Genomic DNA, 23919 nt, shown 5'->3' on the forward strand with positions numbered 1-23919 from the left:
CACCAACACAGGTAGCAGGAGACTGCAGTCCCCCACCATCACCAACACAGGTAGCAGGAGACTGCACTCCCCCACCATCACCAACACAGGTAGCAGGAGACTGCAGTCCCCCACCATCACCAACACAGGTAGAGGAAGACTGCAGTCCCCCACCATCACCAACACAGGTAGCAGGAGACTGCACTCCCCCACCATCACCAACACAGGTAGCAGGAGACTGCAGTCCCCCACCATCACCAACACAGGTAGAGGGAGACCTGCACTCCCCCACCATCACCAACACAGGTAGAGGGAGACTGCACTCCCCCACCATCACCAACACAGGTAGAGGGAGACTGCACTCCCCCACCATCACCAACACAGGTAGAGGGAGACCTGCACTCCCCCACCATCACCAACACAGGTAGAGGGAGACTGCACTCCCCCACCATCACCAACACAGGTAGAGGGAGACTGCACTCCCCCACCATCACCAACACAGGTAGAGGGAGACTGCACTCCCCCACCATCACCAACACAGGTAGAGGAAGACTGCAGTCCCCCACCATCACCATCACAGGTAGAGGGAGACTGCACTCCCCCACCATCACCAACACAGGTAGCAGGAGACTGCACTCCCCCACCATCAACACAGGTAGAGGGAGACTGCAGTCCCCCACCATCACCAACACAGGTAGAGGGAGACTGCACTCCCCCACCATCACCAACACAGGTAGAGGAAGACTGCACTCCCCCACCATCACCAACACAGGTAGCAGGAGACTGCAGTCCCCCACCATCACCAACACAGGTAAAGGAAGACTGCAGTCCCCCACCATCACCAACACAGGTAGCAGGAGACTGCAGTCCCCCACCATCACCAACACAGGTAGAGGAAGACTGCACTACCCCACCATCACCAACACAGGTAGCAGGAGACTGCACTCCCCCACCATCACCAACACAGGTAGCAGGAGACTGCAGTCCCCCACCATCACCAACACAGGTAGAGGAAGACTGCAGTCCCCCACCATCACCAACACAGGTAGCAGGAGACTGCACTCCCCCACCATCACCAACACAGGTAGCAGGAGACTGCAGTCCCCCACCATCACCAACACAGGTAGAGGAAGACTGCAGTCCCCCACCATCACCAACACAGGTAGCAGGAGACTGCACTCCCCCACCATCACCAACACAGGTAGCAGGAGACTGCAGTCCCCCACCATCACCAACACAGGTAGAGGGAGACCTGCACTCCCCCACCATCACCAACACAGGTAGAGGGAGACTGCACTCCCCCACCATCACCAACACAGGTAGAGGGAGACTGCACTCCCCCACCATCACCAACACAGGTAGAGGGAGACTGCACTCCCCCACCATCACCAACACAGGTAGAGGGAGACTGCACTCCCCCACCATCACCAACACAGGTAGAGGGAGACCTGCACTCCCCCACCATCACCAACACAGGTAGAGGGAGACTGCACTCCCCCACCATCACCAACACAGGTAGAGGGAGACTGCACTCCCCCACCATCACCAACACAGGTAGAGGGAGACTGCACTCCCCCACCATCACCAACACAGGTAAAGGGAGACTGCACTCCCCCACCATCACCAACACAGGTAGAGGGAGACTACAGTCCCCCACCATCACCAACACAGGTAGAGGGAGACTGCACTCCCCCAACATCACCAACACAGGTAGAGGGAGACTGCAGTCCCCCACCATCACCAACACAGGTAGAGGGAGACTGCATTCCCCCACCATCAACACACGTAGAGGAAGACTGCAGTCCCCCACCATCACCAACACAGGTAGAGGGAGACTGCACTCCCCCACCATCACCAACACAGGTAGAGGGAGACTGCACTCCCCCACCACCACCAACACAGGTAGAGGGAGACTGCACTCCCCCACCATCACCAACACAGGTAGAGGGAGACTGCACTCCCCCACCATCACCAACACAGGTAGAGGGAGACTGCACTACCCCACCATCACCAACACAGGTAGAGGGAGACTGCATTCCCCCACCATCACCAACACAGGTAGAGGGAGACTGCACTCCCCCACCATCACCAACACAGGTAGAGGGAGACTGCACTCCCCCACCATCACCAACACAGGTAGAGGGAGACTGCACTCCCCCACCATCACCAACACAGGTAGAGGGAGACTGCACTCCCCCACCATCACCAACACAGGTAGAGGGAGACTGCACTCCCCCACCATCACCAACACAGGTAGAGGGAGACTGCACTCCCCCACCATCACCAACACAGGTAGAGGGAGACTGCACTCCCCCACCATCACCAACACAGGTAGAGGGAGACTGCACTCCCCCACCATCACCAACACAGGTAGAGGGAGACCTGCACTCCCCCACCATCACCAACACAGGTAGAGGGAGACTGCACTCCCCCACCATCACCAACACAGGTAGAGGGAGACTGCACTCCCCCACCATCACCAACACAGGTAGAGGTAGACTGCACTCCCCCACCATCACCAACACAGGTAGAGGGAGACTGCACTCCCCCACCATCACCAACACAGGTAGAGGGAGACCTGCACTCCCCCACCATCACCAACACAGGTAGAGGGAGACCTGCACTCCCCCATCACCAACACAGGTAGAGGGAGACTGCACTCCCCCACCATCACCAACACAGGTAGAGGGAGACTGCACTCCCCCACCATCACCAACACAGGTAGAGGGAGACCTGCACTCCCCCACCATCACCAACACAGGTAGAGGAAGACTGCAGTCCCCCACCATCACCAACACAGGTAGCAGGAGACTGCACTCCCCCACCATCACCAACACAGGTAGCAGGAGTCTGCAGTCCCCCACCATCACCAACACAGGTAGAGGAAGACTGCAGTCCCCCACCATCACCAACACAGGTAGCAGGAGACTGCACTCCCACACCATCACCAACACAGGTAGCAGGAGACTGCAGTCCCCCACCATCACCAACACAGGTAGAGGAAGACTGCAGTCCCCCACCATCACCAACACAGGTAGCAGGAGACTGCACTCCCCCACCATCACCAACACAGGTAGCAGGAGACTGCAGTCCCCCACCATCACCAACACAGGTAGAGGGAGACCTGCACTCCCCCACCATCACCAACACAGGTAGAGGGAGACTGCACTCCCCCACCATCACCAACACAGGTAGAGGGAGACCTGCACTCCCCCACCATCACCAACACAGGTAGAGGGAGACTGCACTCCCCCACCATCACCAACACAGGTAGAGGGAGACTGCACTCCCCCACCATCACCAACACAGGTAAAGGGAGACTGCACTCCCCCACCATCACCAACACAGGTAGAGGGAGACTGCACTCCCCCACCATCACCAACACAGGTAGAGGGAGACTGCACTCCCCCACCATCACCAACACAGGTAGAGGGAGACTGCACTCCCCCACCATCAACACAGGTAGAGGGAGACTGCACTCCCCCACCATCACCAACACAGGTAGAGGGAGACTGCACTCCCCCACCATCACCAACACAGGTAGAGGGAGACTGCACTCCCCCACCATCACCAACACAGGTAGAGGGAGACTGCACTCCCCCACCATCACCAACACAGGTAGAGGGAGACTGCACTCCCCCACCATCACCAACACAGGTAGAGGGAGACTGCACTCCCCCACCATCACCAACACAGGTAGAGGGAGACCTGCACTCCCCCACCATCACCAACACAGGTAGAGGGAGACTGCACTCCCCCACCATCACCAACACAGGTAGAGGGAGACTGCACTCCCCCACCATCACCAACACAGGTAGAGGGAGACTGCACTCCCCCACCATCACCAACACAGGTAGAGGGAGACTGCACTCCCCCACCATCACCAACACAGGTAGAGGGAGACTGCACTCCCCCACCATCACCAACACAGGTAGAGGGAGACTGCACTCCCCCACCATCACCAACACAGGTAGAGGGAGACTGCACTCCCCCACCATCACCAACACAGGTAGAGGGAGACTGCACTCCCCCACCATCACCAACACAGGTAGAGGGAGACTGCACTCCCCCACCATCACCAACACAGGTAGAGGGAGACTGCACTCCCCCACCATCACCAACACAGGTAGAGGGAGACTGCACTCCCCCACCATCACCAACACAGGTAGAGGGAGACTGCACTCCCCCACCATCACCAACACAGGTAGAGGGAGACTGCACTCCCCCACCATCACCAACACAGGTAGAGGGAGACTGCACTCCCCCACCATCACCAACACAGGTAGAGGGAGACTGCACTCCCCCACCATCACCAACACAGGTAGAGGGAGACTGCACTCCCCCACCATCACCAACACAGGTAGAGGGAGACTGCACTCCCCCACCATCACCAACACAGGTAGAGGGAGACTGCACTCCCCCACCATCACCAACACAGGTAGAGGGAGACTGCACTCCCCCACCATCACCAACACAGGTAGAGGGAGACTGCACTCCCCCACCATCACCAACACAGGTAGAGGGAGACTGCACTCCCCCCACCATCACCAACACAGGTAGAGGGAGACTGCACTCCCCCACCATCACCAACACAGGTAGAGGGAGACTGCACTCCCCCACCATCACCAACACAGGTAGAGGGAGACTGCACTCCCCCACCATCACCAACACAGGTAGAGGGAGACTGCACTCCCCCACCATCACCAACACAGGTAGAGGGAGACTGCACTCCCCCACCATCACCAACACAGGTAGAGGGAGACTGCACTCCCCCACCATCACCAACACAGGTAGAGGGAGACTGCACTCCCCCCACCATCACCAACACAGGTAGAGGGAGACTGCACTCCCCCACCATCACCAACACAGGTAGAGGGAGACTGCACTCCCCCACCATCACCAACACAGGTAGAGGGAGACTGCACTCCCCCACCATCACCAACACAGGTAGCAGGAGACTGCACTCCCCCACCATCACCAACACAGGTAGAGGGAGACTGCACTCCCCCCACCATCACCAACACAGGTAGAGGGAGACTGCACTCCCCCCACCATCACCAACACAGGTAGAGGGAGACTGCACTCCCCCACCATCACCAACACAGGTAGAGGGAGACTGCACTCCCCCACCATCACCAACACAGGTAGAGGGAGACTGCACTCCCCCACCATCACCAACACAGGTAGAGGGAGACTGCACTCCCCCACCATCACCAACACAGGTAGAGGGAGACTGCACTCCCCCCACCATCACCAACACAGGTAGAGGGAGACTGCACTCCCCCACCATCACCAACACAGGTAGAGGAAGACTGCACTCCCCCACCATCACCAACACAGGTAGAGGAAGACTGCACTCCCCCACCATCACCAACACAGGTAGAGGGAGACTGCACTCCCCCACCATCACCAACACAGGTAGAGGGAGACTGCACTCCCCCACCATCACCAACACAGGTAGAGGGAGACTGCACTCCCCCACCATCACCAACACAGGTAGAGGGAGACTGCACTCCCCCACCATCACCAACACAGGTAGAGGGAGACTGCACTCCCCCACCATCACCAACACAGGTAGAGGGAGACTGCACTCCCCCACCATCACCAACACAGGTAGAGGGAGACTGCACTCCCCCACCATCACCAACACAGGTAGAGGGAGACTGCACTCCCCCACCATCATCAACACAGGTAGAGGGAGACTGCACTCCCCCACCATCACCAACACAGGTAGAGGGAGACTGCACTCCCCCACCATCACCAACACAGGTAGAGGGAGACTGCACTCCCCCACCATCACCAACACAGGTAGAGGGAGACTGCACTCCCCCACCATCACCAACACAGGTAGAGGGAGACTGCACTCCCCCACCATCACCAACACAGGTAGAGGGAGACTGCACTCCCCCACCATCACCAACACAGGTAGAGGGAGACTGCACTCCCCCACCATCATCAACACAGGTAGAGGGAGACTGCACTCCCCCACCATCACCAACACAGGTAGAGGGAGACTGCACTCCCCCACCATCACCAACACAGGTAGAGGGAGACTGCACTCCCCCACCATCACCAACACAGGTAGAGGGAGACTGCACTCCCCCACCATCACCAACACAGGTAGAGGGAGACTGCACTCCCCCACCATCACCAACACAGGTAGAGGGAGACTGCACTCCCCCACCATCACCAACACAGGTAGAGGGAGACCTGCACTCCCCCACCATCACCAACACAGGTAGAGGGAGACTGCACTCCCCCACCATCACCAACACAGGTAGAGGGAGACTGCACTCCCCCACCATCACCAACACAGGTAGAGGGAGACCTGCACTCCCCCACCATCACCAACACAGGTAGAGGGAGACTGCACTCCCCCACCATCACCAACACAGTTGGTTTCCGTAGATGCCACCACTGTTTTGCAATCTTCCGAAATACTTTCCAAATAAGAGACACTTATTAAGGAAACGGTTATGGTCAGTTTACATATCATTCATTCTCAATAATTTTTAAGACGATTAAGTGCACTTAGGTCTTACCTGATATAAAATATGTTGTACACACAAGTACATTTAATAGATGTTTTTCCTCTTATACGTTTATAGATATATTTTTTTCATTAATGTTAATGTAAAAATTTTTAATTTTGCTCCAAAAGTATCTTAGAAAAGTTACCTAACCTTATTATAACAAGAACAATTTATTTTAATGTAACCCAACTAAATATATTTTAGATTTGTTTACAATAATTTAATACTAAACAAACACAGTGAAATATATTTTTTTTTCGTTAGGTTCAGAATGATTTTGGCGAAATTATTGCATACGCAAATTTTCACTTTGTCCTATATGGCAAGATGAACGTTGCTATTTAAGCCAAGATCACAAGTTCTGCCTATTCGGCACGACATTATATATATATATATATATATATATATATATATATATATATATATATATATATATATATATATATATATATATATATATATATATATATATATATATTTAATTTAAATTCATCTTTCAATGTAATTTCAATAATTGCTATTTAACTTTTTCAAACTGCTAAATATAATTTTATATTTTGCTTGTAATTTTATCATTTATATCTTAATTATTATTTTTGATTTGCTGTCGATATTTTGGATTGAAATCATAAGCATAAAGAACTCCATAAACATGTAATGATTTAGTGTCCGTAAGGAAATGCATACTATGACCTTTCAAATTATTATTATATATAATGGAAGTGAAAGGAGGAGTAGGAAGGGAAGGTAGGAGGAGAGGGAGAGAATGATAAGTAAGTCAGCTGAGGGAAGTGTGTAGTGAGTCAGGGAGTGACGGGTATCCTGTAAATCTTGCTTCAACCAGACCTATACTAGTGGTTACCAGGCTACTGTACACTACTACACTACACAAAATGCCCATGGATTATTTTTGGGAACTCACAGACTAGATATGAGTTGTTTATCACAAAGCTAGGATTACGAGGTTGTTGTGTGCCTCCTGCAGACATGAAAGGACCACCTCCACCTTTTAGTTCATCTGATATTACTATATATTCAATACTACATTTAGTGATGTTCTATCCTATGGATTTTTTTTTTTGTATTCAAATGGAGTTCCAAAAAACAATTAGCTTAGTTACCCTTACATCATTTTTTTTTTTCAATTTTCGTAATTTCATAAATACAAGATGGCGTCAAAAATAACTGGACCGCAGGGATCAAATTTTAAAAAAAAATGTAAGAGAGAATTCTAACTAAGCTCAAATGATCCAGAATTTTATGGTGAATAATATACTATCTAAATCTGGCTTTATTTGGCTGGATCTTCTTTATTTGTATTATGCAGGAGTTCGAGTTGGTTGATGCAAATAAGAAAAAAGTTGCCTAGATCGTCCTTATTTCTTGTACCTTATTTCTTATTTGTAATGCAAAATTTCGAAATATCTGATGCAAATATTGATGGGAAGTGCGAGCCAACCAGTGCTATTACTAGTGCTATTATGACATAGCACTAGTAATAATCATAGTGTCAAACTCAGTGCTATAAGTTAACTTCAGCGCCATTAGGACGGCAAACAGTTCAGTATGTAATATAGACGCCCAGTTGTTAATTCTTGTGCCTAAGTCATCATAGTTCTTATTGTTCTATCTAGGGAGGAGGAGGCAAACATCTTCTGAACTTCATAAAAATTTACCTTTGATAAGTTCCTAGAATTTCTCCAACTTCCAGAGCCCGGCCTTGGACCAGGCTTGTCTGGTGCTTGCCTAGTCAACCAGGCTGTTGCTGTTGGTGGCCCACTGACCCACATATTCATCACAGCCTGGCTGATCTGGCACCTGGCGAAGATACTTGTCCAGTTTCCTCTTGAAGACTACACTTGTCCAAGCAGTGTTTCTGATATCTTCTGGTAAGATGTTGAATAATCTGGTGCCACGGATGTTGATACAGTGTTCCCTTATTGTGCCCACTACGCCCCTGCTTTCCACTGGATTTATTTTGCGCTTTTTCTCACATCTTTCACTCCAGTATGTTGATATACTGCATGTGTAGATTTGGCACAAGACCCCTTAAGTACTTTCTAGGTATATATTATCATCTCTCTCTCTCTCTCTCTCTCTCTCTCTCTCTCTCATTCGCTCCACTGAGTACATATTTAAGACTTTAAGGCGTTCCCTCTAATTTAAATCAAATGATTTATTGGTTCTATGCGGACCGTAAACGATCTTGTGCTCGAGATCTCACCAACAGCTGCTGACATTTTCATTGTGGATGTTTAACAACTGTTCTTTCATATCGTGTGGCCTCGCGGAGACAGTCCCTCAGATCTAATCACATCCATCAAAGTCGTCTGAGTCATTATCCAAATCGCACTCAGAAAATCACTGTCTTTGAGAAATACCAAGATATCTCTGCCAATGATCACGAGAGAATGCGACTGGCGAGTGAGGTTCTCATCGACTACAAGCTGTCAGTCACCAGTCCTCTACCCACTAGAGATACAGTCTTGAAGAGCAAGAACGACAAGCGGAGGCTGGCAAGTGTTGTTTACCTTCTGTCTAGGAGAGAATGTGACAATGGAGAGAGGATGATGGTGACTTTGGTCATAATGGGGCAGACATAACATCTCCTGTGTCCTTGAGGCAGCCAATTCTGACAAGGGCGTAATCCGTGTATTTAGCGACGACACAGATGTGTCTATCCTTCTGGTCTATTGGATGTATAGGGAGGAGCTGGAGTGCAAGGTACAGATGGAGCGGTGGGATGGGACACTGCTGGCACTGAACAAAGGGATGCGATCCTGAGTTTGGCCTAGGGCCAAAGTGCCTCCAGCTGCTTGGCATGTATGCCTTCAGTGGGTGTGACAGGACCTCACATCAATATGCCAAAGTCAAGATCAGTGCACCAAACACCTTGGTCGCTCGGGACTTTCCAGGCTTGTCTGGTGTGCTATGATGAAGGGTGGGAGCTACACAAACAGATCTCAAGGAGGGAACAAAAACCTCATCAGTATGATCAGCTGCCGATGACATCCATGGAATCTGTCCACTTCACACTCTTCACAAAGAAATTACAAAATCAAGGCTCTGCCTCCAACATCCAACAACCTGTTCCTGCACATATTTCGGGTCCATCTTCAGGTCATGATGTGGAGAGCAACAGACCAACAAGCCCTGGCCTGAGTCTAATATCACTCACTTTGGCTGGAAGATACAAGCTGCTGAGAGTGACCCAGTTACACTAGAGTTGGCTAACGTGATTCATTGTCAATGTTACTAAGGCACAAGGTAAGAAGTGTAGCACTGTAGGCTGTGGCTTACACATAAGAACATAAAGAAGGAGCACTGCAGCAGGCCTACTGACCCATACATTGATTGTGGAATATGTGGTACAAAATTTCATGTTTTATATACAAAGAAATCTTTCATGTACGTCGTATTGCAACTGCTCAGGAGAAGACAGCTGCTGTAATTCGTACACTAAGAGAGAAGAGTTAAGTTTGGAAATGTGAAGGTTGTCGAGATAGAGGAAGAGGAGGAAGAGGGTTCAACAGAGGAGCGTGAAGACTATGAGGATGTTGAAGATGATCTTGCTGGTCCTGGTTATCTGGACGATGAGTGCGTTTACGTAAAAGGTCATCATTACGCGATATCCACAGAAGAGGTGCGCTAACAGTATTGTGCTATGTGACTATGTAATAATGGGAGAATTACCGACAAAACGTTAGGTAAATGTGTCAACACTTGTGTAGTATACATATATATGCCGCATGTACCTCTGTTTCCTTGGATGAATAAGATAAATTATTATTTTTGCAGAATTTTACATTTCTCGCCTAGAGGTGTAAATTAAATGTAAAAATAAAAATGAGTCTTAACGTAATAAATGTAGACGGTTAGAACAGCTACAAATACGATGCTAAACGGATGTTCCTATATGGGAGAAAATGTTGATATCAACACACCAGAAAATGTGCAAACTTGGTAAGGAAGGGAAAGTGTCACTCTGAGGAGGAATGCAGGTACTCCATGGAAAAATATACACATAAGCAGTATAATGTAATCCTTTATTGACAACGTTTCGCCCACACAGTGGGCTTTATCAGGTCACAAAGAGATCTGAGGAAATGGTATGGTGATACCGACAAGATGTGGAAAAAGACACTTATGTACAGTTCAGGACATTTATTAAAGGAAACGTTTCGCCACGAGTGGCTTCTTCAGTCCTAATACAGAGAAAACTAAGAAAACATTTATATAAATAGTGGCAGCTCCCCTCACAGTCTAGCAGGAGTTTTGGCGAAATATTTGTCAAAGCTCCTGGGTACAATCAGTCAGGCTCATCTAAAGCATTCGGGTGACCTCCTTAACCGTATCAGGGATCTCGACATGAGTGATAAGAAGTTTGCAAGTTTTGACGTGACTGCCTTATTCACCAATGTCCCAGTTGATCAAGCCATTGATCTTCTTCGCAGGGTGATTAAAGATGATACAGAGTTACCTGTACCCCGCCAAGATTTTGTGAGCCTTGTCGAACTTTGTGTTCTTTATAACTGTTTTAGGTTTGAGGACAAGAAGTACAAACAACTCTTCGGACTAGCCATGGGATCCCCCCTTAGTGCAGTTCTTGCCAATTTATATATGGAGGACCTGGAATCAAGAAGGATCCTCAGTAACATCCCTCGCTCAGTTACATGGATGCGGTACGTAGATGATATTTTGGTCATTGTACCCAAAAATCTTGACGTACGGGACATCCTCAACACCATCAACACTCTGGAACCTACTATTAAATTTACACTAGAGGAGGAGAAGGACAACCAATTACCTTTTCTCGACGTTCTCTTACGCACAGGGGAAAATAAACTTTCTTTTAAAGTCTACCAGAAGCCTACCTACAAGAACGATCTTCTACATTTCTTCTCTCACCATGACACAAGAACTAAAAGAGGGGTAGTTATTGGCTTCTTTCTGAGAGCCTACAGAATTTCCAGTCCACAGTTCCTCGAAGAAGAATGTACATACATCACCAACTCTTTTAGTTCACTGCACTTTCCCCTACACTTCATACGTGACTGTAGGAAACGTGCGGCACGTATCCTCAGCAAGACCAACACCTATCAAATTGAAGAAAAGCCTCCAAGTTACATCGTTTTACCGGTCAGCAACGTTGCCACTAATGTTTCAAACATGTTTGACAGAAAACTGGCTAAAATATCTACCAGCTCTTCAACTACTATTAGGAACCTGATACAAAAACCCAAGCATGATTCTGGCACAAGTGCAGGAATCTACACTATACCATGTGGGGTGTGTGACAAAGTATATGTAGGGGAAACAGCCAGAACTCTGGACATTAGAATAGCAGAACACAAAAATGCTTGCAGAAATGATGACCACAAAAACGCATGTGTTCAACATAGAGACGATGTTGGACACCTCATGAAATTCAATGAAGCTAAACTAGTTATTAAAGAAGACGACTTAAGACGGAGAAAATGCATTGAAGCTGCACTAATTTCTGTCAGTAACACTATAAAGCAAAAATCCGGTAGTTACGGTATTTCAAAATTACTAAGCAAGAGGATATTACCCATCCTGGGAACTGGTGTTACTTAATGCCAGCAGGTCCCTCTCTAGCCTCACCTCCTTAGCTCCATTACTACTACTACTACTACTACTACTACCACCTCTACCCACGCGTCACCTCACCTGACTCCCGCCACTATATATATAAATGTTTTCTTAGTTTTCTCTGTATTAGGACTGAAGAAGCCACTCGTGGCGAAACGTTTCCTTTAATAAATGTCCTGAACTGTACATAAGTGTCTTTTTCCACACACACAAAGAGATCTACCTGGGTGAAAGGTACGTGAGTATTTATAGGATGGAGTCAGGTGGAGAATGCTGCATGTGACAATCTTCCAATTAGGGTGATAGAGGCTAGGACCTTGGGTAGCTTTAAAGAGAGACTGGATAGGTATAAGTATAGATTGGATAAGTATAAATACTCATGTACCTTCCACCCAGGTAGATCTGTTTGTGACTTGCTAAAGCCCACTGTGTGGGCGAAACGTTGTCAATAAAGGATCATATTATACTGCTTATGTGTTTATTTTTCCATTGTGTGGGTATTTTATACCATATATTCCCAGGTACTTCCATCCAGTGATGTGGAAAGCATTACTGAAGCTCAGAGAAAGCTGAGGAATGAAAAATGAACAGAATTTTAAGACAAAAAGAGAAACGAGCATACAAAAAAGAGAGGACAAACAGGTAAATACTACAGATGTGACAGAGGTGAGTCATACACTCAACAGGGTCTAATATACAACAAACAAGTGTATAATCAATACTGGAGAAAGCAGGGGGGTGTACACCAGGGGACATACCAGCCAGTACATTACCAGTAGTACCAGTAGTACTAACTAAATACACACCAAACCAAAACATTTCAAATGGCAAATCCTGATTCCTTTTTGCAAACATTCAGGGTATGCAAGGAGATAAAAAGGACAAAGTTATATTAATGGGTTCCACACAGAAACGAATGCCATGTTTGCAACTTTTTACAGAAACACACGAGAGGTTTTGGACGGTGAGATGATAAAAAACTATAATATGTACAGAGTTAATAGGTCACAGGGAGGAGTAAGACTGTGTGAAAGATGCTGTTTCTTGCACATAATTACTAGCTTCATCGAAAGATACAGTAGAAATTCTGGGCATTAAATGGGAATAGGAATCTGGTGATTATTTTCGTATATAAAGCACCGTCAGCAACGGCTGAGGAATTCACAGATCAGGTTAGGAAGATAAAATAGCTGTCTGGAAAAGCTGGAAAATCACACACCAAATATTATCCTCTTTGGAGATTTCAATCTCCCACATGTAAAATGGAAGACGGCTCATCACAGCATTATGCTTGGTAAGACATATTTGAAACAGTCAGGTATCTTTATTCAGGAATAAAGATACCTAACTTGTAAATGTCTTAGCAACCTATCGGTGTTGTATACCACTTTTATATCCACCACAACATTATACCAGAAACAGTTCTCAGAAGCACTCTGGTTCAACAGGTACTACATATCAGGGAACTAATGAGGCTTCGTGAAAAGTTTGCACTGAACCAACAGATAACTGATCCCACTAGAAATGAAAATACACCGAATTTGATCTTCACAAAAAACGAGGAACTAATCAGAGATAATAAACACAAAACAATATAATCTGACCACGTAATAGAAGTACAAACGAGTATAAACTCAGGGTTGAGGAACTCCAGCAATAATGTACGAGAAGAGATGTTTAGTAAATTTATCTTTCAACAACCACAGAATGGACTGATACACCTAAATTTGATATATACCTGTGATGAGTTCCGAGAGTTTTTCTACTCCCGGAGCCCGGCCATGGGCCAGGCTCGTCTGGTGCTTGCTTGGTCACCTAAGCTGTTAAGCCTGGTTGACTAGGCTGGGACAAAACTAACCAAGAACTACCAGACAGCCTGGAAAACAGTCGTAAGCCCCCTAAATCCTCACCAGTGCCTAGAAGGGCTAAACACATAAGCATATAAGATCTGCATTAAATATGTACCATTGAGGAAACCTAAATTAAATATAGAAAGAGAACGTAGGAGATGGTACAAAAGAAGAAAGGAGGTTACCGAACGAAATATATTCTTAGCAGAGAGATCACCGGCTTAGAGCACAAACTTAAGCCGTCGTACCAAACAGAAACATAAAGGGAATAAAAGGCCATTTAAATCACAGATCCAACAAAGCTGAGAGAATGATTCCCTCAAACTACAACCTCGTATCTTCCACCGCCTCCAGTATTATTCTCTGTACTGTTAGATAAGACACATATGCAACAGTTAGGTATCTTTATTCCGAAACGTTTCGCCTACACAGTAGGCTTCTTCAGTCGAGTACAGAAAAGTTGATAGAAGCAGAAGAGACTTGAAGACGATGTAATCAGTTGTGATGAATGGTTTTGAAAACCGACAAGTTGAAGAATTGAGACACTTATGCAACACGTGGGAATCTTTATTGAAGAAACGTTTCGCCACACAGTGGCTTCATCAGTCCAATACAAAGTAGAAATTGGTAAGTATAGTAGAAGTTCGAGGTAATCAGTCCCTCAACCTGGAATCGATGTGTTCAGTCCATCACTCTTGTAGGAAGTGCAGCATAGGGCCAGAGAGGTGGCTTATATACTGCGGTGAGATGAGATGTGTTGCATAAGTGTCTCAATTCTTCAACTTGTCGGTTTTCAAAACCATTCATCACATCTGTCAGACATTGTACCAAGATCCCATGATGTTGCAAAGACTTCAACGCTTGCCCTACCTTTGGACGACGACCTACTTACACTAGTGGCAGGTCTCACTGTGATCTCACCTCCTCCTGCTTCAACTCATCTCACCGCAGTATATAAGCCACCTCTCTGGCCCTATGCTGCACTTCCTACAAGAGTGATGGACTGAACACATCGATTCCAGGTTGAGGGACTAATTACCTCGAACTTGTACTATATTTACCAATTTCTACTTTGTATTGGACTGATGAAGCCACTGTGTGGCGAAATGTAATCAGTTCATCACCCTTAAAGTTTTGAGGTGGTCAGTCCCTCAGTCTGGAGAAGAGCATTGTTCCAAAGTCTGAAACAATATATATTGTTTCAGACTTTGGAACAATGCTCTTCTCCAGACTGAGGGACTGACCACCTCAAAACTTTAAGGGTGATGAACTGATTACATCGTCTTCAAGTCTCTTCTGCTTCTATCAACTTTTCTGTACTCGACTGAAGAAGCCTACTGTGTAGGCGAAACGTTTCGGAATAAAGATACCTAACTGTTGCATATGTGTCTTACCTAACAACCTGTCGGTATTTTATACCATTTTAATGTTCATTCTCTGTACTGAACTGTTAAAACCTTTAGTTGGTAAAACGTTTCCACGATAAAGATACCCATCTATTGCACATGTGCCTTAATTATCTACCTGTCTTTTTTGTATACACCCTTAATATATAATACAGTACTTCTTTACTGATAGATGTGATGGAGGAGGATATAGTTATTTCATCTCTGACATGTTATCATTACCACCACCAGTCATACCAACACTGCCGTAATAGCGCTCTTATGATTACAAAGAAAGTAACAGGGATGCTAAAAAGATAAAGAGGAAGATATTTAGTGAATTAGGAGTATTAAAAGTGTGGGGATGTTGGCACTCCACACTTGTTGAGTTGCCGGGATGTTGTACGTCCAACTGGCACAGACTCCCACTTGGACACACCAACCTTAAACACGTGAAAGTTTTAATAATAACACAAAGCAGAAAATAAAAATAGAGAAACTCTGCCGTAAGTCTACTGACCCATTCTCGGGAGACCTGCCTCGCATGGGCCAGTAGGCCTTCTACAGTGTTCCTCCATTCTTATGTTCTTATGACTTGTCGGTTTTTCAAACCATTCTTATGACATTCCTCAGGTCACGTGCGTCACATCTCACTCTCCGCCTATATATATAATGTCTTTCTACCTCTGTATGTTAGAAGTGATCAAGGTCCCAGGACCGAAACGTTTTCTAATAAATATGTTATAGTGTTTGCTTACGTGTCTTTCTAAACCAACTTGTCGGTATTTATTACCAAGGTTTATACCAGTGAACAATGTACACGAACGGAACACAGTACCGACAAGATGAAGAATTAGACACGTGCAACATCTGGGTATCTTTATTGTAGACGTTTCGTCATCCAGTAGCTTTATCAATACAAATTCAAGGACACAATTGGAAGACAGAACTATATACAGAAGATGAGGTAATCAGTCCCCCAGTCTTGGAGTTGGTGTGAAGAACACCGTAGTCGTGAAGATTTTGAAGCACAGGCAAGAAGGCTGGAGCTCCAAAATCTTCACGACTACGGTGCTCTTCACATCAACTCCAAGATTGAGAGACTGACTACCTCATCTTCTGTATATAGTTCTTCTGTCTTCCAAATATATCCTGGAATTTATATTGATAAAGCCACTGGATGGCGAAACGTCTACAATAAAGATACCCAGATGTTGCACATGTGTCTAATTTTTCATAGTGAAAGATAATGATTCAGCCAAGACAGAACTCGCGGTACCGGGGCTGCACAGGTTCCAGTTTAAAACCATAAGAAAGGAGGAGCACTGCGGCAGGCCTACTGTCCCCTGCTTGGCAAGTCCAACCTACACCCATGCTCATGTTCATGTAGGTTTGCCACGACGGGTTCTGGCATGAGTCTTCTCCATGTGGTGACCCGGCAGTGGCTCTCGAGAGAGTGTCAGAGTTGGTATACGTGATGTACTGATTTACAGCCCTATTAGGAACATAAGAACGAGCGAAGGAGCACTGCAGCAAACGTACTGGCCATGTGAGACAGGTCCAAAATAGGCCGTCGAATTCATTCTGACGAGGACATTCGAGCACTCCAGGAAGATTTGAATAGACTGATGCAGTGGTCGGAGAAGTGGCAGATGCAGTTTAATATAGACAAATGCAAAGTTCTAAATGTTGGACAGGACAATAACCATGCCACATATAAACTAAATAATGTAGATCTTAATATTACGGATTGCGAAAAAGATTTAGGAGTTCTGGTTAGCAGTAATCTGAAACCAAGACAACAGTGCATAAGTGTTCGCAATAAAGCTAATAGAATCCTTGGCTTCATATCAAGAAGCATAAATAATAGGAGTCCTCAGGTTGTTCTTCAACTCTATACATCCTTGGTTAGGCCTCATTTAGATTATGCTGCACAGTTTTGGTCACCGTATTACAGAATGGATATAAATTCTCTGGAAAATGTACAAAGGAGGATGACAAAGATGATCCCATGTATCAGAAACCTTCCCTATGAGGATAGACTAAGGGCCCTGAAACTGCACTCTCTAGAAAGACGTAGAATTAGGGGGGATATGATTGAGGTGTATAAATGGAAGACAGGAATAAATAAAGGGGATGTAAATAGTGTGCTGAAAATATCTAGCCTAGACAGGACTCGCAGCAATGGTTTTAAGTTGGAAAAATTCAGATTCAGGAAGGATATAGGAAAGTACTGGTTTGGTAATAGAGTTGTGGATGAGTGGAACAAACTCCCAAGTACCGTTATAGAGGCCAGAACGTTGTGTAGCTTTAAAAATAGGTTGGATAAATACATGAGTAGATGTGGGTGGGTGTGAGTTAGACCTGATAGCTTGTGCTACCAGGTCGGTTGCCGTGTTCCTCCCTTAAGTCAATGTGACCTGACCTGACTAGGTTGGGTGCATTGGCTTAAGCCGGTAGGAGACTTGGACCTGCCTCGCATGGGCCAGTAGGCCTTCTGCAGTGTTCCTTCGTTCTTATGTTCTTATGTTCTTAAGTCACCTACCAGCCTAAGCCACTGGTCCAAGCCAGTCGGGTCCAACTCACACCCAGCCATATGGCGGGGGCACAGCGAGCATTCACGTTAAACAGAGTACCGTTTACAGCTCTATGGCGGAGGCAGCCCTATGATAAAGGCACGGTGAGCCGTCTGTGCGTTAAGCAGAGTACCGTTTACAGCTCTATGACAAGGGTACGGTGACTCTCTCAACTCTTAATGAACCATTCAAATCAGATAAGAACCAAAAAGTCTACAAATAAAGACACCCAGACCTGGCAACACCCTCCAGATACAGATGTTGCACGTGTCTAATTCTGCATATTGCCGGTATTGTACACCATTTTTAACGAACCTAGAACAAAGTACTCATTATTATTATTATTATTATTATTATTACTACTTGTGCCAATAGGCTTGATGCCGTGCTCCTTCCTTAAGTGGATGTGACTTGGACCTGCCTCGCATGGGCCAGTAGGCCTGCTGCAGTGTTCCTTCTTATGTTCTTATGTTATACAATAGCGACAGGTTAATAAGTAACGTTCCGCCTACACAGCAGGCTTCTTCAGGCGAATAGAGAAGAGAAGCCTACTGTGTAGCCGAAAAGTTTCGGAATAAAGATACCTAATTGTTGCACAAGTGTCTTACCAACTATAATTATTATTACAGGTGTTGTCAGTGGCATGATAATACCCACAAGTTGTAGGTGAACCCCACACACACACGTGCTCTGTACTGACCTACTCTTGGAGTCACGCTCACAACAGTTATCTGATTGATTATTGATCACACTGCCGACGATGTGTCAGGTCAAGGGATACACAGTAATGAGACACGTGTCATTTTGCCTAGCATTAGTCACAACTTGTACACAGTACTCTAGTAGTCACAACTTGTACACAGTACTCTAGTAGTCACAACTTGTACACAGTACTCTAGTAGTCACAACTTGTACACAGTACTCTAGTAGTCACAACTTGTACACAGTACTCTAGTAGTCACAACTTGTACACAGTACTCTAGTAGTCACAACTTGTACACAGTACTCTAGTAGTCACAACTTGTACACAGTACTCTAGTAGTCACAACTTGTACACAGTACTCTAGTAGTCACAACTTGTACACAGTACTCTAGTACTGCACACAGTAAGTAAAGTAAGAGGACAGAAGTGCAACTAATGTAACATTTTATTGTGGCAACGTTTCGCTCTCCAGGAGCTTTATTTAATAGCAGTCACAACTTGTATTAAATACAAAAATATCCTCAATACTCACTCTTCCAGCCGATGAGAGACAAACGCGTCCGTTTTTATATCAAAATATATTGGTATATTACAGAGGTTTCCCAGGAAGTCTCAACGTCCAGTCGGCAAGTGTTCCCACTAGCGTTTTATCTTCTAGAGCGACAAACTATTAACTAAAACTCCACACTTGTTTCACCCGACGCGTGACTATGATGTCACCTAGACGCTGAAGATTTAAATGTCACGTGGAAATGTATTTTAAGAACGTGGGTTGTAGAGTGAGATAGAGACGTGGTGGTGGTATGATCCTGGTGGTGGTGATCCTAGAAGTGATGGTGGTGACGACCCCAGAGGTGTTGGATGGTGATGCTGGTGTTCCGACACACGAAACCGTAATAAGACGGTTGTTGGTGTTGTCGGTGAGGATCCTGGCAGTGCTGGTGACTGTACCCAGACTAAGCCACGAGTGACGAGTGTTTAACTCTGGGAATGCCCAGTGTCGAGATACGCCTACCTGAACTCTAACGTCAGTAATGACGTAGCGTGAGTACCACTACCCCGCATCACTCTACCTCCTCCCCTCTCTGTTACCTTCCTATCTCTATTATTGAAAATGGCGTACTCAGCGTCATACGTTTGTCTCCAGATAAGCCGGTAGCTTCGCAGCTATGTGATAAATATCTGATGATAGTCAGCAGCAGCCTTGGGGAGGAGAGGTGCAGTAGCAGCCTTGGGGAGTGCAGTAGCAGACTTGGGGAGGAGTGCAGCAGCAGCCTTGGGGAGAAGAGGTGCCGTAGCAGCCTTGGGGAGGAGTGCAGTAGCAGCCTTGGGGAGGAGAGGTGCAGTAGCAGTCTTGGGGAGGAGAGGTGCAGTAGCAGCCTTGGGGAGGAGAGGTGCAGTAGCAGCCTTGGGGAGGAGTGCAGTAGCAGCCTTGGGTAGGAGTGCAGTAGCAGCCTTGGGGAGGAGTGCAGTAGCAGCCTTGGGGAGGAGAGGTGCAGTAGCAGCCTTGGGGAGGAGTGCAGTAGCAGCCTTGGGGAAGAGTGCAGTAGCACCCTTGGGGAAGAGTGCAGTAGCAGACTTGGGGAGGAGAGGTGCAGTAGCAGCCTTGGGGAGGAGTGCAGTAGCAGCCTTGGGGAAGAGTGCAGTAGCACCCTTGGGGAAGAGTGCAGTAGCAGACTTGGGGAGGAGTGCAGTAGCAGCCTTGGGGAGGAGAGGTGCAGTAGCAGCCTTGGGGAGGAGTGCAGTAGCAGCCTTGGGGAAGAGTGCAGTAGCACCCTTGGGGAAGAGTGCAGTAGCAGACTTGGGGAGGAGAGGTGCAGTAGCAGCCTTGGGGAGGAGTGCAGTAGCACCCTTGGGGAAGAGTGCAGTAGCACCCTTGGGGAAGAGTGCAGTAGCAGACTTGGGGAGGAGTGCAGTAGCAGCCTTGGGGAGGAGGATTATTATTATTATAATCATGGGGGATTGGGGAGGAGGAGTGCAGTAACATCCTTGGAAGGGAGTGAGGAGGGAGGGGAAGGATGTTAGTCACAGCCTCGTGTGACTGTACACAAATATTTGTATAGTAAAGTGTCACGGTACTGTGTATTTTTGTTCTCTCTTGTGACTAGTTAAGGTCCAAGTCAGACCCTAACGTCATAAATTTGTTTCTCCTATGTGAGGGTCAGAAGGTAAGAAGTGAAGGTGTAGGTGAGTGTGAGTTGGACCTGGCTGGCTTGGGCCAGTAGGCCTGATGCAGTGCTCCTTCCTTACGTGGATGTGACTTGGATCTGACTGGTCTGGACCAGTAAGTGACTGTTGCTGAAACATCTACAATAAAAACACCCAGATGTTGCACATGTATCTAATTTTCATCCTGTTGGTATTGTATACCATTCACGTCCAGACTGTTGCTGCTGGCGACTCTGTCGTCCACATATCTGTCAGTTGAGTGCCTCCACACGAGGCACTCAATAAAAGGCCACTCTTCTGTACTCGACTGAAGAAACCTACTGTGTAGGTGAAACGTTTCGGAATAAAGTTACCAAACTGTTGCACATGTGTCTTACTTAACAACCTGTCGGTATTGTATACCATTTTCATATTCACTCAAGAATACACAAAAGGCACTCACACACACACACACACACACACACACACACACACACACACACACACACACACACACACACACATGCATCAGTGATACCTATACTAGCCAAACATGTGGCTAAGATGATTGTGACAAAGAATGTCTCTGCCAGAGCCAAGACGGATCGTGGCACACAAAATCCAGTCTTGCAAGGCTTCAGCACATTAAGAATGATTTACAATGATAGAAACTAGAAAGTTAATGTACTCACCTGTTGGGCCGACACTATCCTTCACTCATTTATGCTGTTGTCGAGCTCTGGAAGATAAACAAACATGTCAGCTGAAACTCACAATTATCAGATATAAGTATTACTCACATATATAATAGTGTAATTATGATAAATTAGACACGTGTGCAACTCTTGGGTATCTTTATTGAGGAAACGTCAGGTCACATTGACTTAAGGGAGGAACACGGCAACCGACCTGGTAGCACAAGCTATCAGGTCTAACTCACACCCACCCACATCTACTCATGTATTTATCCAACCTATTTTTAAAGCTACACAACGTTCTGGCCTCTATAACGGTACTTGGGAGTTTGTTCCACTCATCCACAACTCTATTACCAAACCAGTACTTTCCTATATCCTTCCTGAATCTGAATTTTTCCAACTTAAAACCATTGCTGCGAGTCCTGTCTAGGCTAGATATTTTCAGCACACTATTTACATCCCCTTTATTTATTCCTGTCTTCCATTTATACACCTCAATCATATCCCCCCTAATTCTACGTCTTTCTAGAGAGTGCAGTTTCAGGGCCCTTAGTCTATCCTCATAGGGAAGGTTTCTGATACATGGGATCATCTTTGTCATCCTCCTTTGTACATTTTCCAGAGAATTTATATCCATTCTGTAATACGGTGACCAAAACTGTGCAGCATAATCTAAATGAGGCCTAACCAAGGATGTATAGAGTTGAAGAACAACCTGAGGACTCCTATAATTTATGCTTCTTGATATGAAGCCAAGGATTCTATTAGCTTTATTGCGAACACTTATGCACTGTTGTCTTGGTTTCAGATTACTGCTAACCAGAACTCCTAAATCTTTTTCGCAATCCGTAATATTAAGATCTACATTATTTAGTTTATATGTGGCATGGTTATTGTCCTGTCCAACATTTAGAACTTTGCATTTGTCTATATTAAACTGCATCTGCCACTTCTCCGACCACTGCATCAGTCTATTCAAATCTTCCTGGAGTGCTCGAATGTCCTCGTCAGAATGAATTCGACGGCCTATTTTGGTGTCATCGGCAAACTTGCCGATGTCGCTCTTTATGCCCTCATCTATGTCGTTTATGTAGATTGTGAACAGCAGGGGACCCAACACTGACCCCTGTGGAACACCGCTCGTGACGCTTCCCCACTCTGATTTCTCCCCATTTATGCAAACTCTCTGCTGCCTATTTGTCAACCATGCCTCTATCCAGGAAAAAATTTCTCCTCCTATTCCATGTGCTTTAATTTTCCTCAATAGTCTCTGATGTGGGACCCTGTCAAAAGCCTTACTGAAGTCCATATACACAATATCATATTCATTACCATGATCTACCTCCTCAAATACCTTAGTGAAAAAAGTTAATAAATTCGTAAGGCAGGAACGCCCCTTTGTAAAACCATGCTGAGATTCGTTGATTAATTTATGCTTTTCAAGATGGCTACGAACTGCCTCGGCAATTACTGATTCCATAAATTTTCCCACTATGGAGGTTAGGCTTATTGGTCTATAGTTCGAAGCTAAGGACCTGTCACCTGTTTTGAAAATAGGTATCACCAATGTATCACTAATGTGACAATTTTATTGTGGCAACGTTTCGCTCTCCAGTAGCTTTATCAAGCCGTTACAAACAGTACATGGACACAGAGGGTATATATAGGATCAGAGTGAGGTGCAATACTTCTATCAACTTTTCTGTACTTGACTGAAGAAGCCTACTGTGTAGGCGAAACGTTTCATAATAAAGATACCTAACTGTTGCATATGTGTCTTACCTAACAACCTGTCGGTATTTTATACCATTTTAATGTTCAGTAGTAATAATAGTAGTGATATAAGTATTAGTAGTAGTAGTAGTAGTAATACAATATGGTAGAACAATTACCTTGCACATGGGCCAGTAGGCCTGCTGCAATGTTCCTCTCTTCTTATGTTCTCACATTCTTGTCTATATTTGTCAGTCTTGTTGTTTACTGTGCAAGTTAATTGTTCTTCCATATTGTATTACTGCTACTACTACTACTACTTATATCACTACAATTACTACTACCAACACTAGTACTGCACCTCACTCTGAGCCTATATATACCCTCTGCGTCCATGTATTGTTTGTAAAAGCTTGACAAAGCTCCTGGAGAGCGAAACGTTGCCACAATAAAAATGTCACATTAGTTGCACTTGTGTCCTTTTACTTTACACACATATAATAACAGTAAACAAGACTGATAAATATAAGAAAAAATGTGAGAACATAATAAGAGAGGAACACTGCAGCAGGCCTACTGGCCCATACAAGGGTCCTTATCAACACCAACCAAGTATTTTGTCTAACCTTTTAACAAAGTCGCGCTAGAATCTGCTTCCGCACCCCTGGCACCAATCAAACCCAGCCCCTCTCACTCATACATTTGTTCAATCTCTCCCCAA

The 23919-nt window shown here is 46.0% G+C and overlaps 1 protein-coding gene across 8 annotated transcripts in view; it reads right to left on the bottom strand.

Moving 5' to 3' along the window:
• The window catches only part of LOC128690237 (plasma membrane calcium-transporting ATPase 3), a 559190-nt gene that overhangs the window by 46116 nt on the left and 489155 nt on the right, over positions 1–23919 (bottom strand). For 7 of the 8 annotated variants that reach the window (XM_070090721.1, XM_070090714.1, XM_070090715.1 and 4 more), the window contains one exon: positions 21480–21526. The gene's annotated coding sequence lies outside the window, so the exon portion shown is untranslated. Of the gene's footprint in view, positions 1–19171; positions 19597–21479; positions 21527–23919 lie in introns of those variants that run through there. The other variant, XM_070090720.1, reaches the window with a different exon arrangement.

This window comes from Cherax quadricarinatus, chromosome 32 (genome assembly GCF_038502225.1).
Source record: "Cherax quadricarinatus isolate ZL_2023a chromosome 32, ASM3850222v1, whole genome shotgun sequence".
NCBI classification, from domain to species: Eukaryota; Metazoa; Arthropoda; class Malacostraca; order Decapoda; family Parastacidae; genus Cherax; species Cherax quadricarinatus.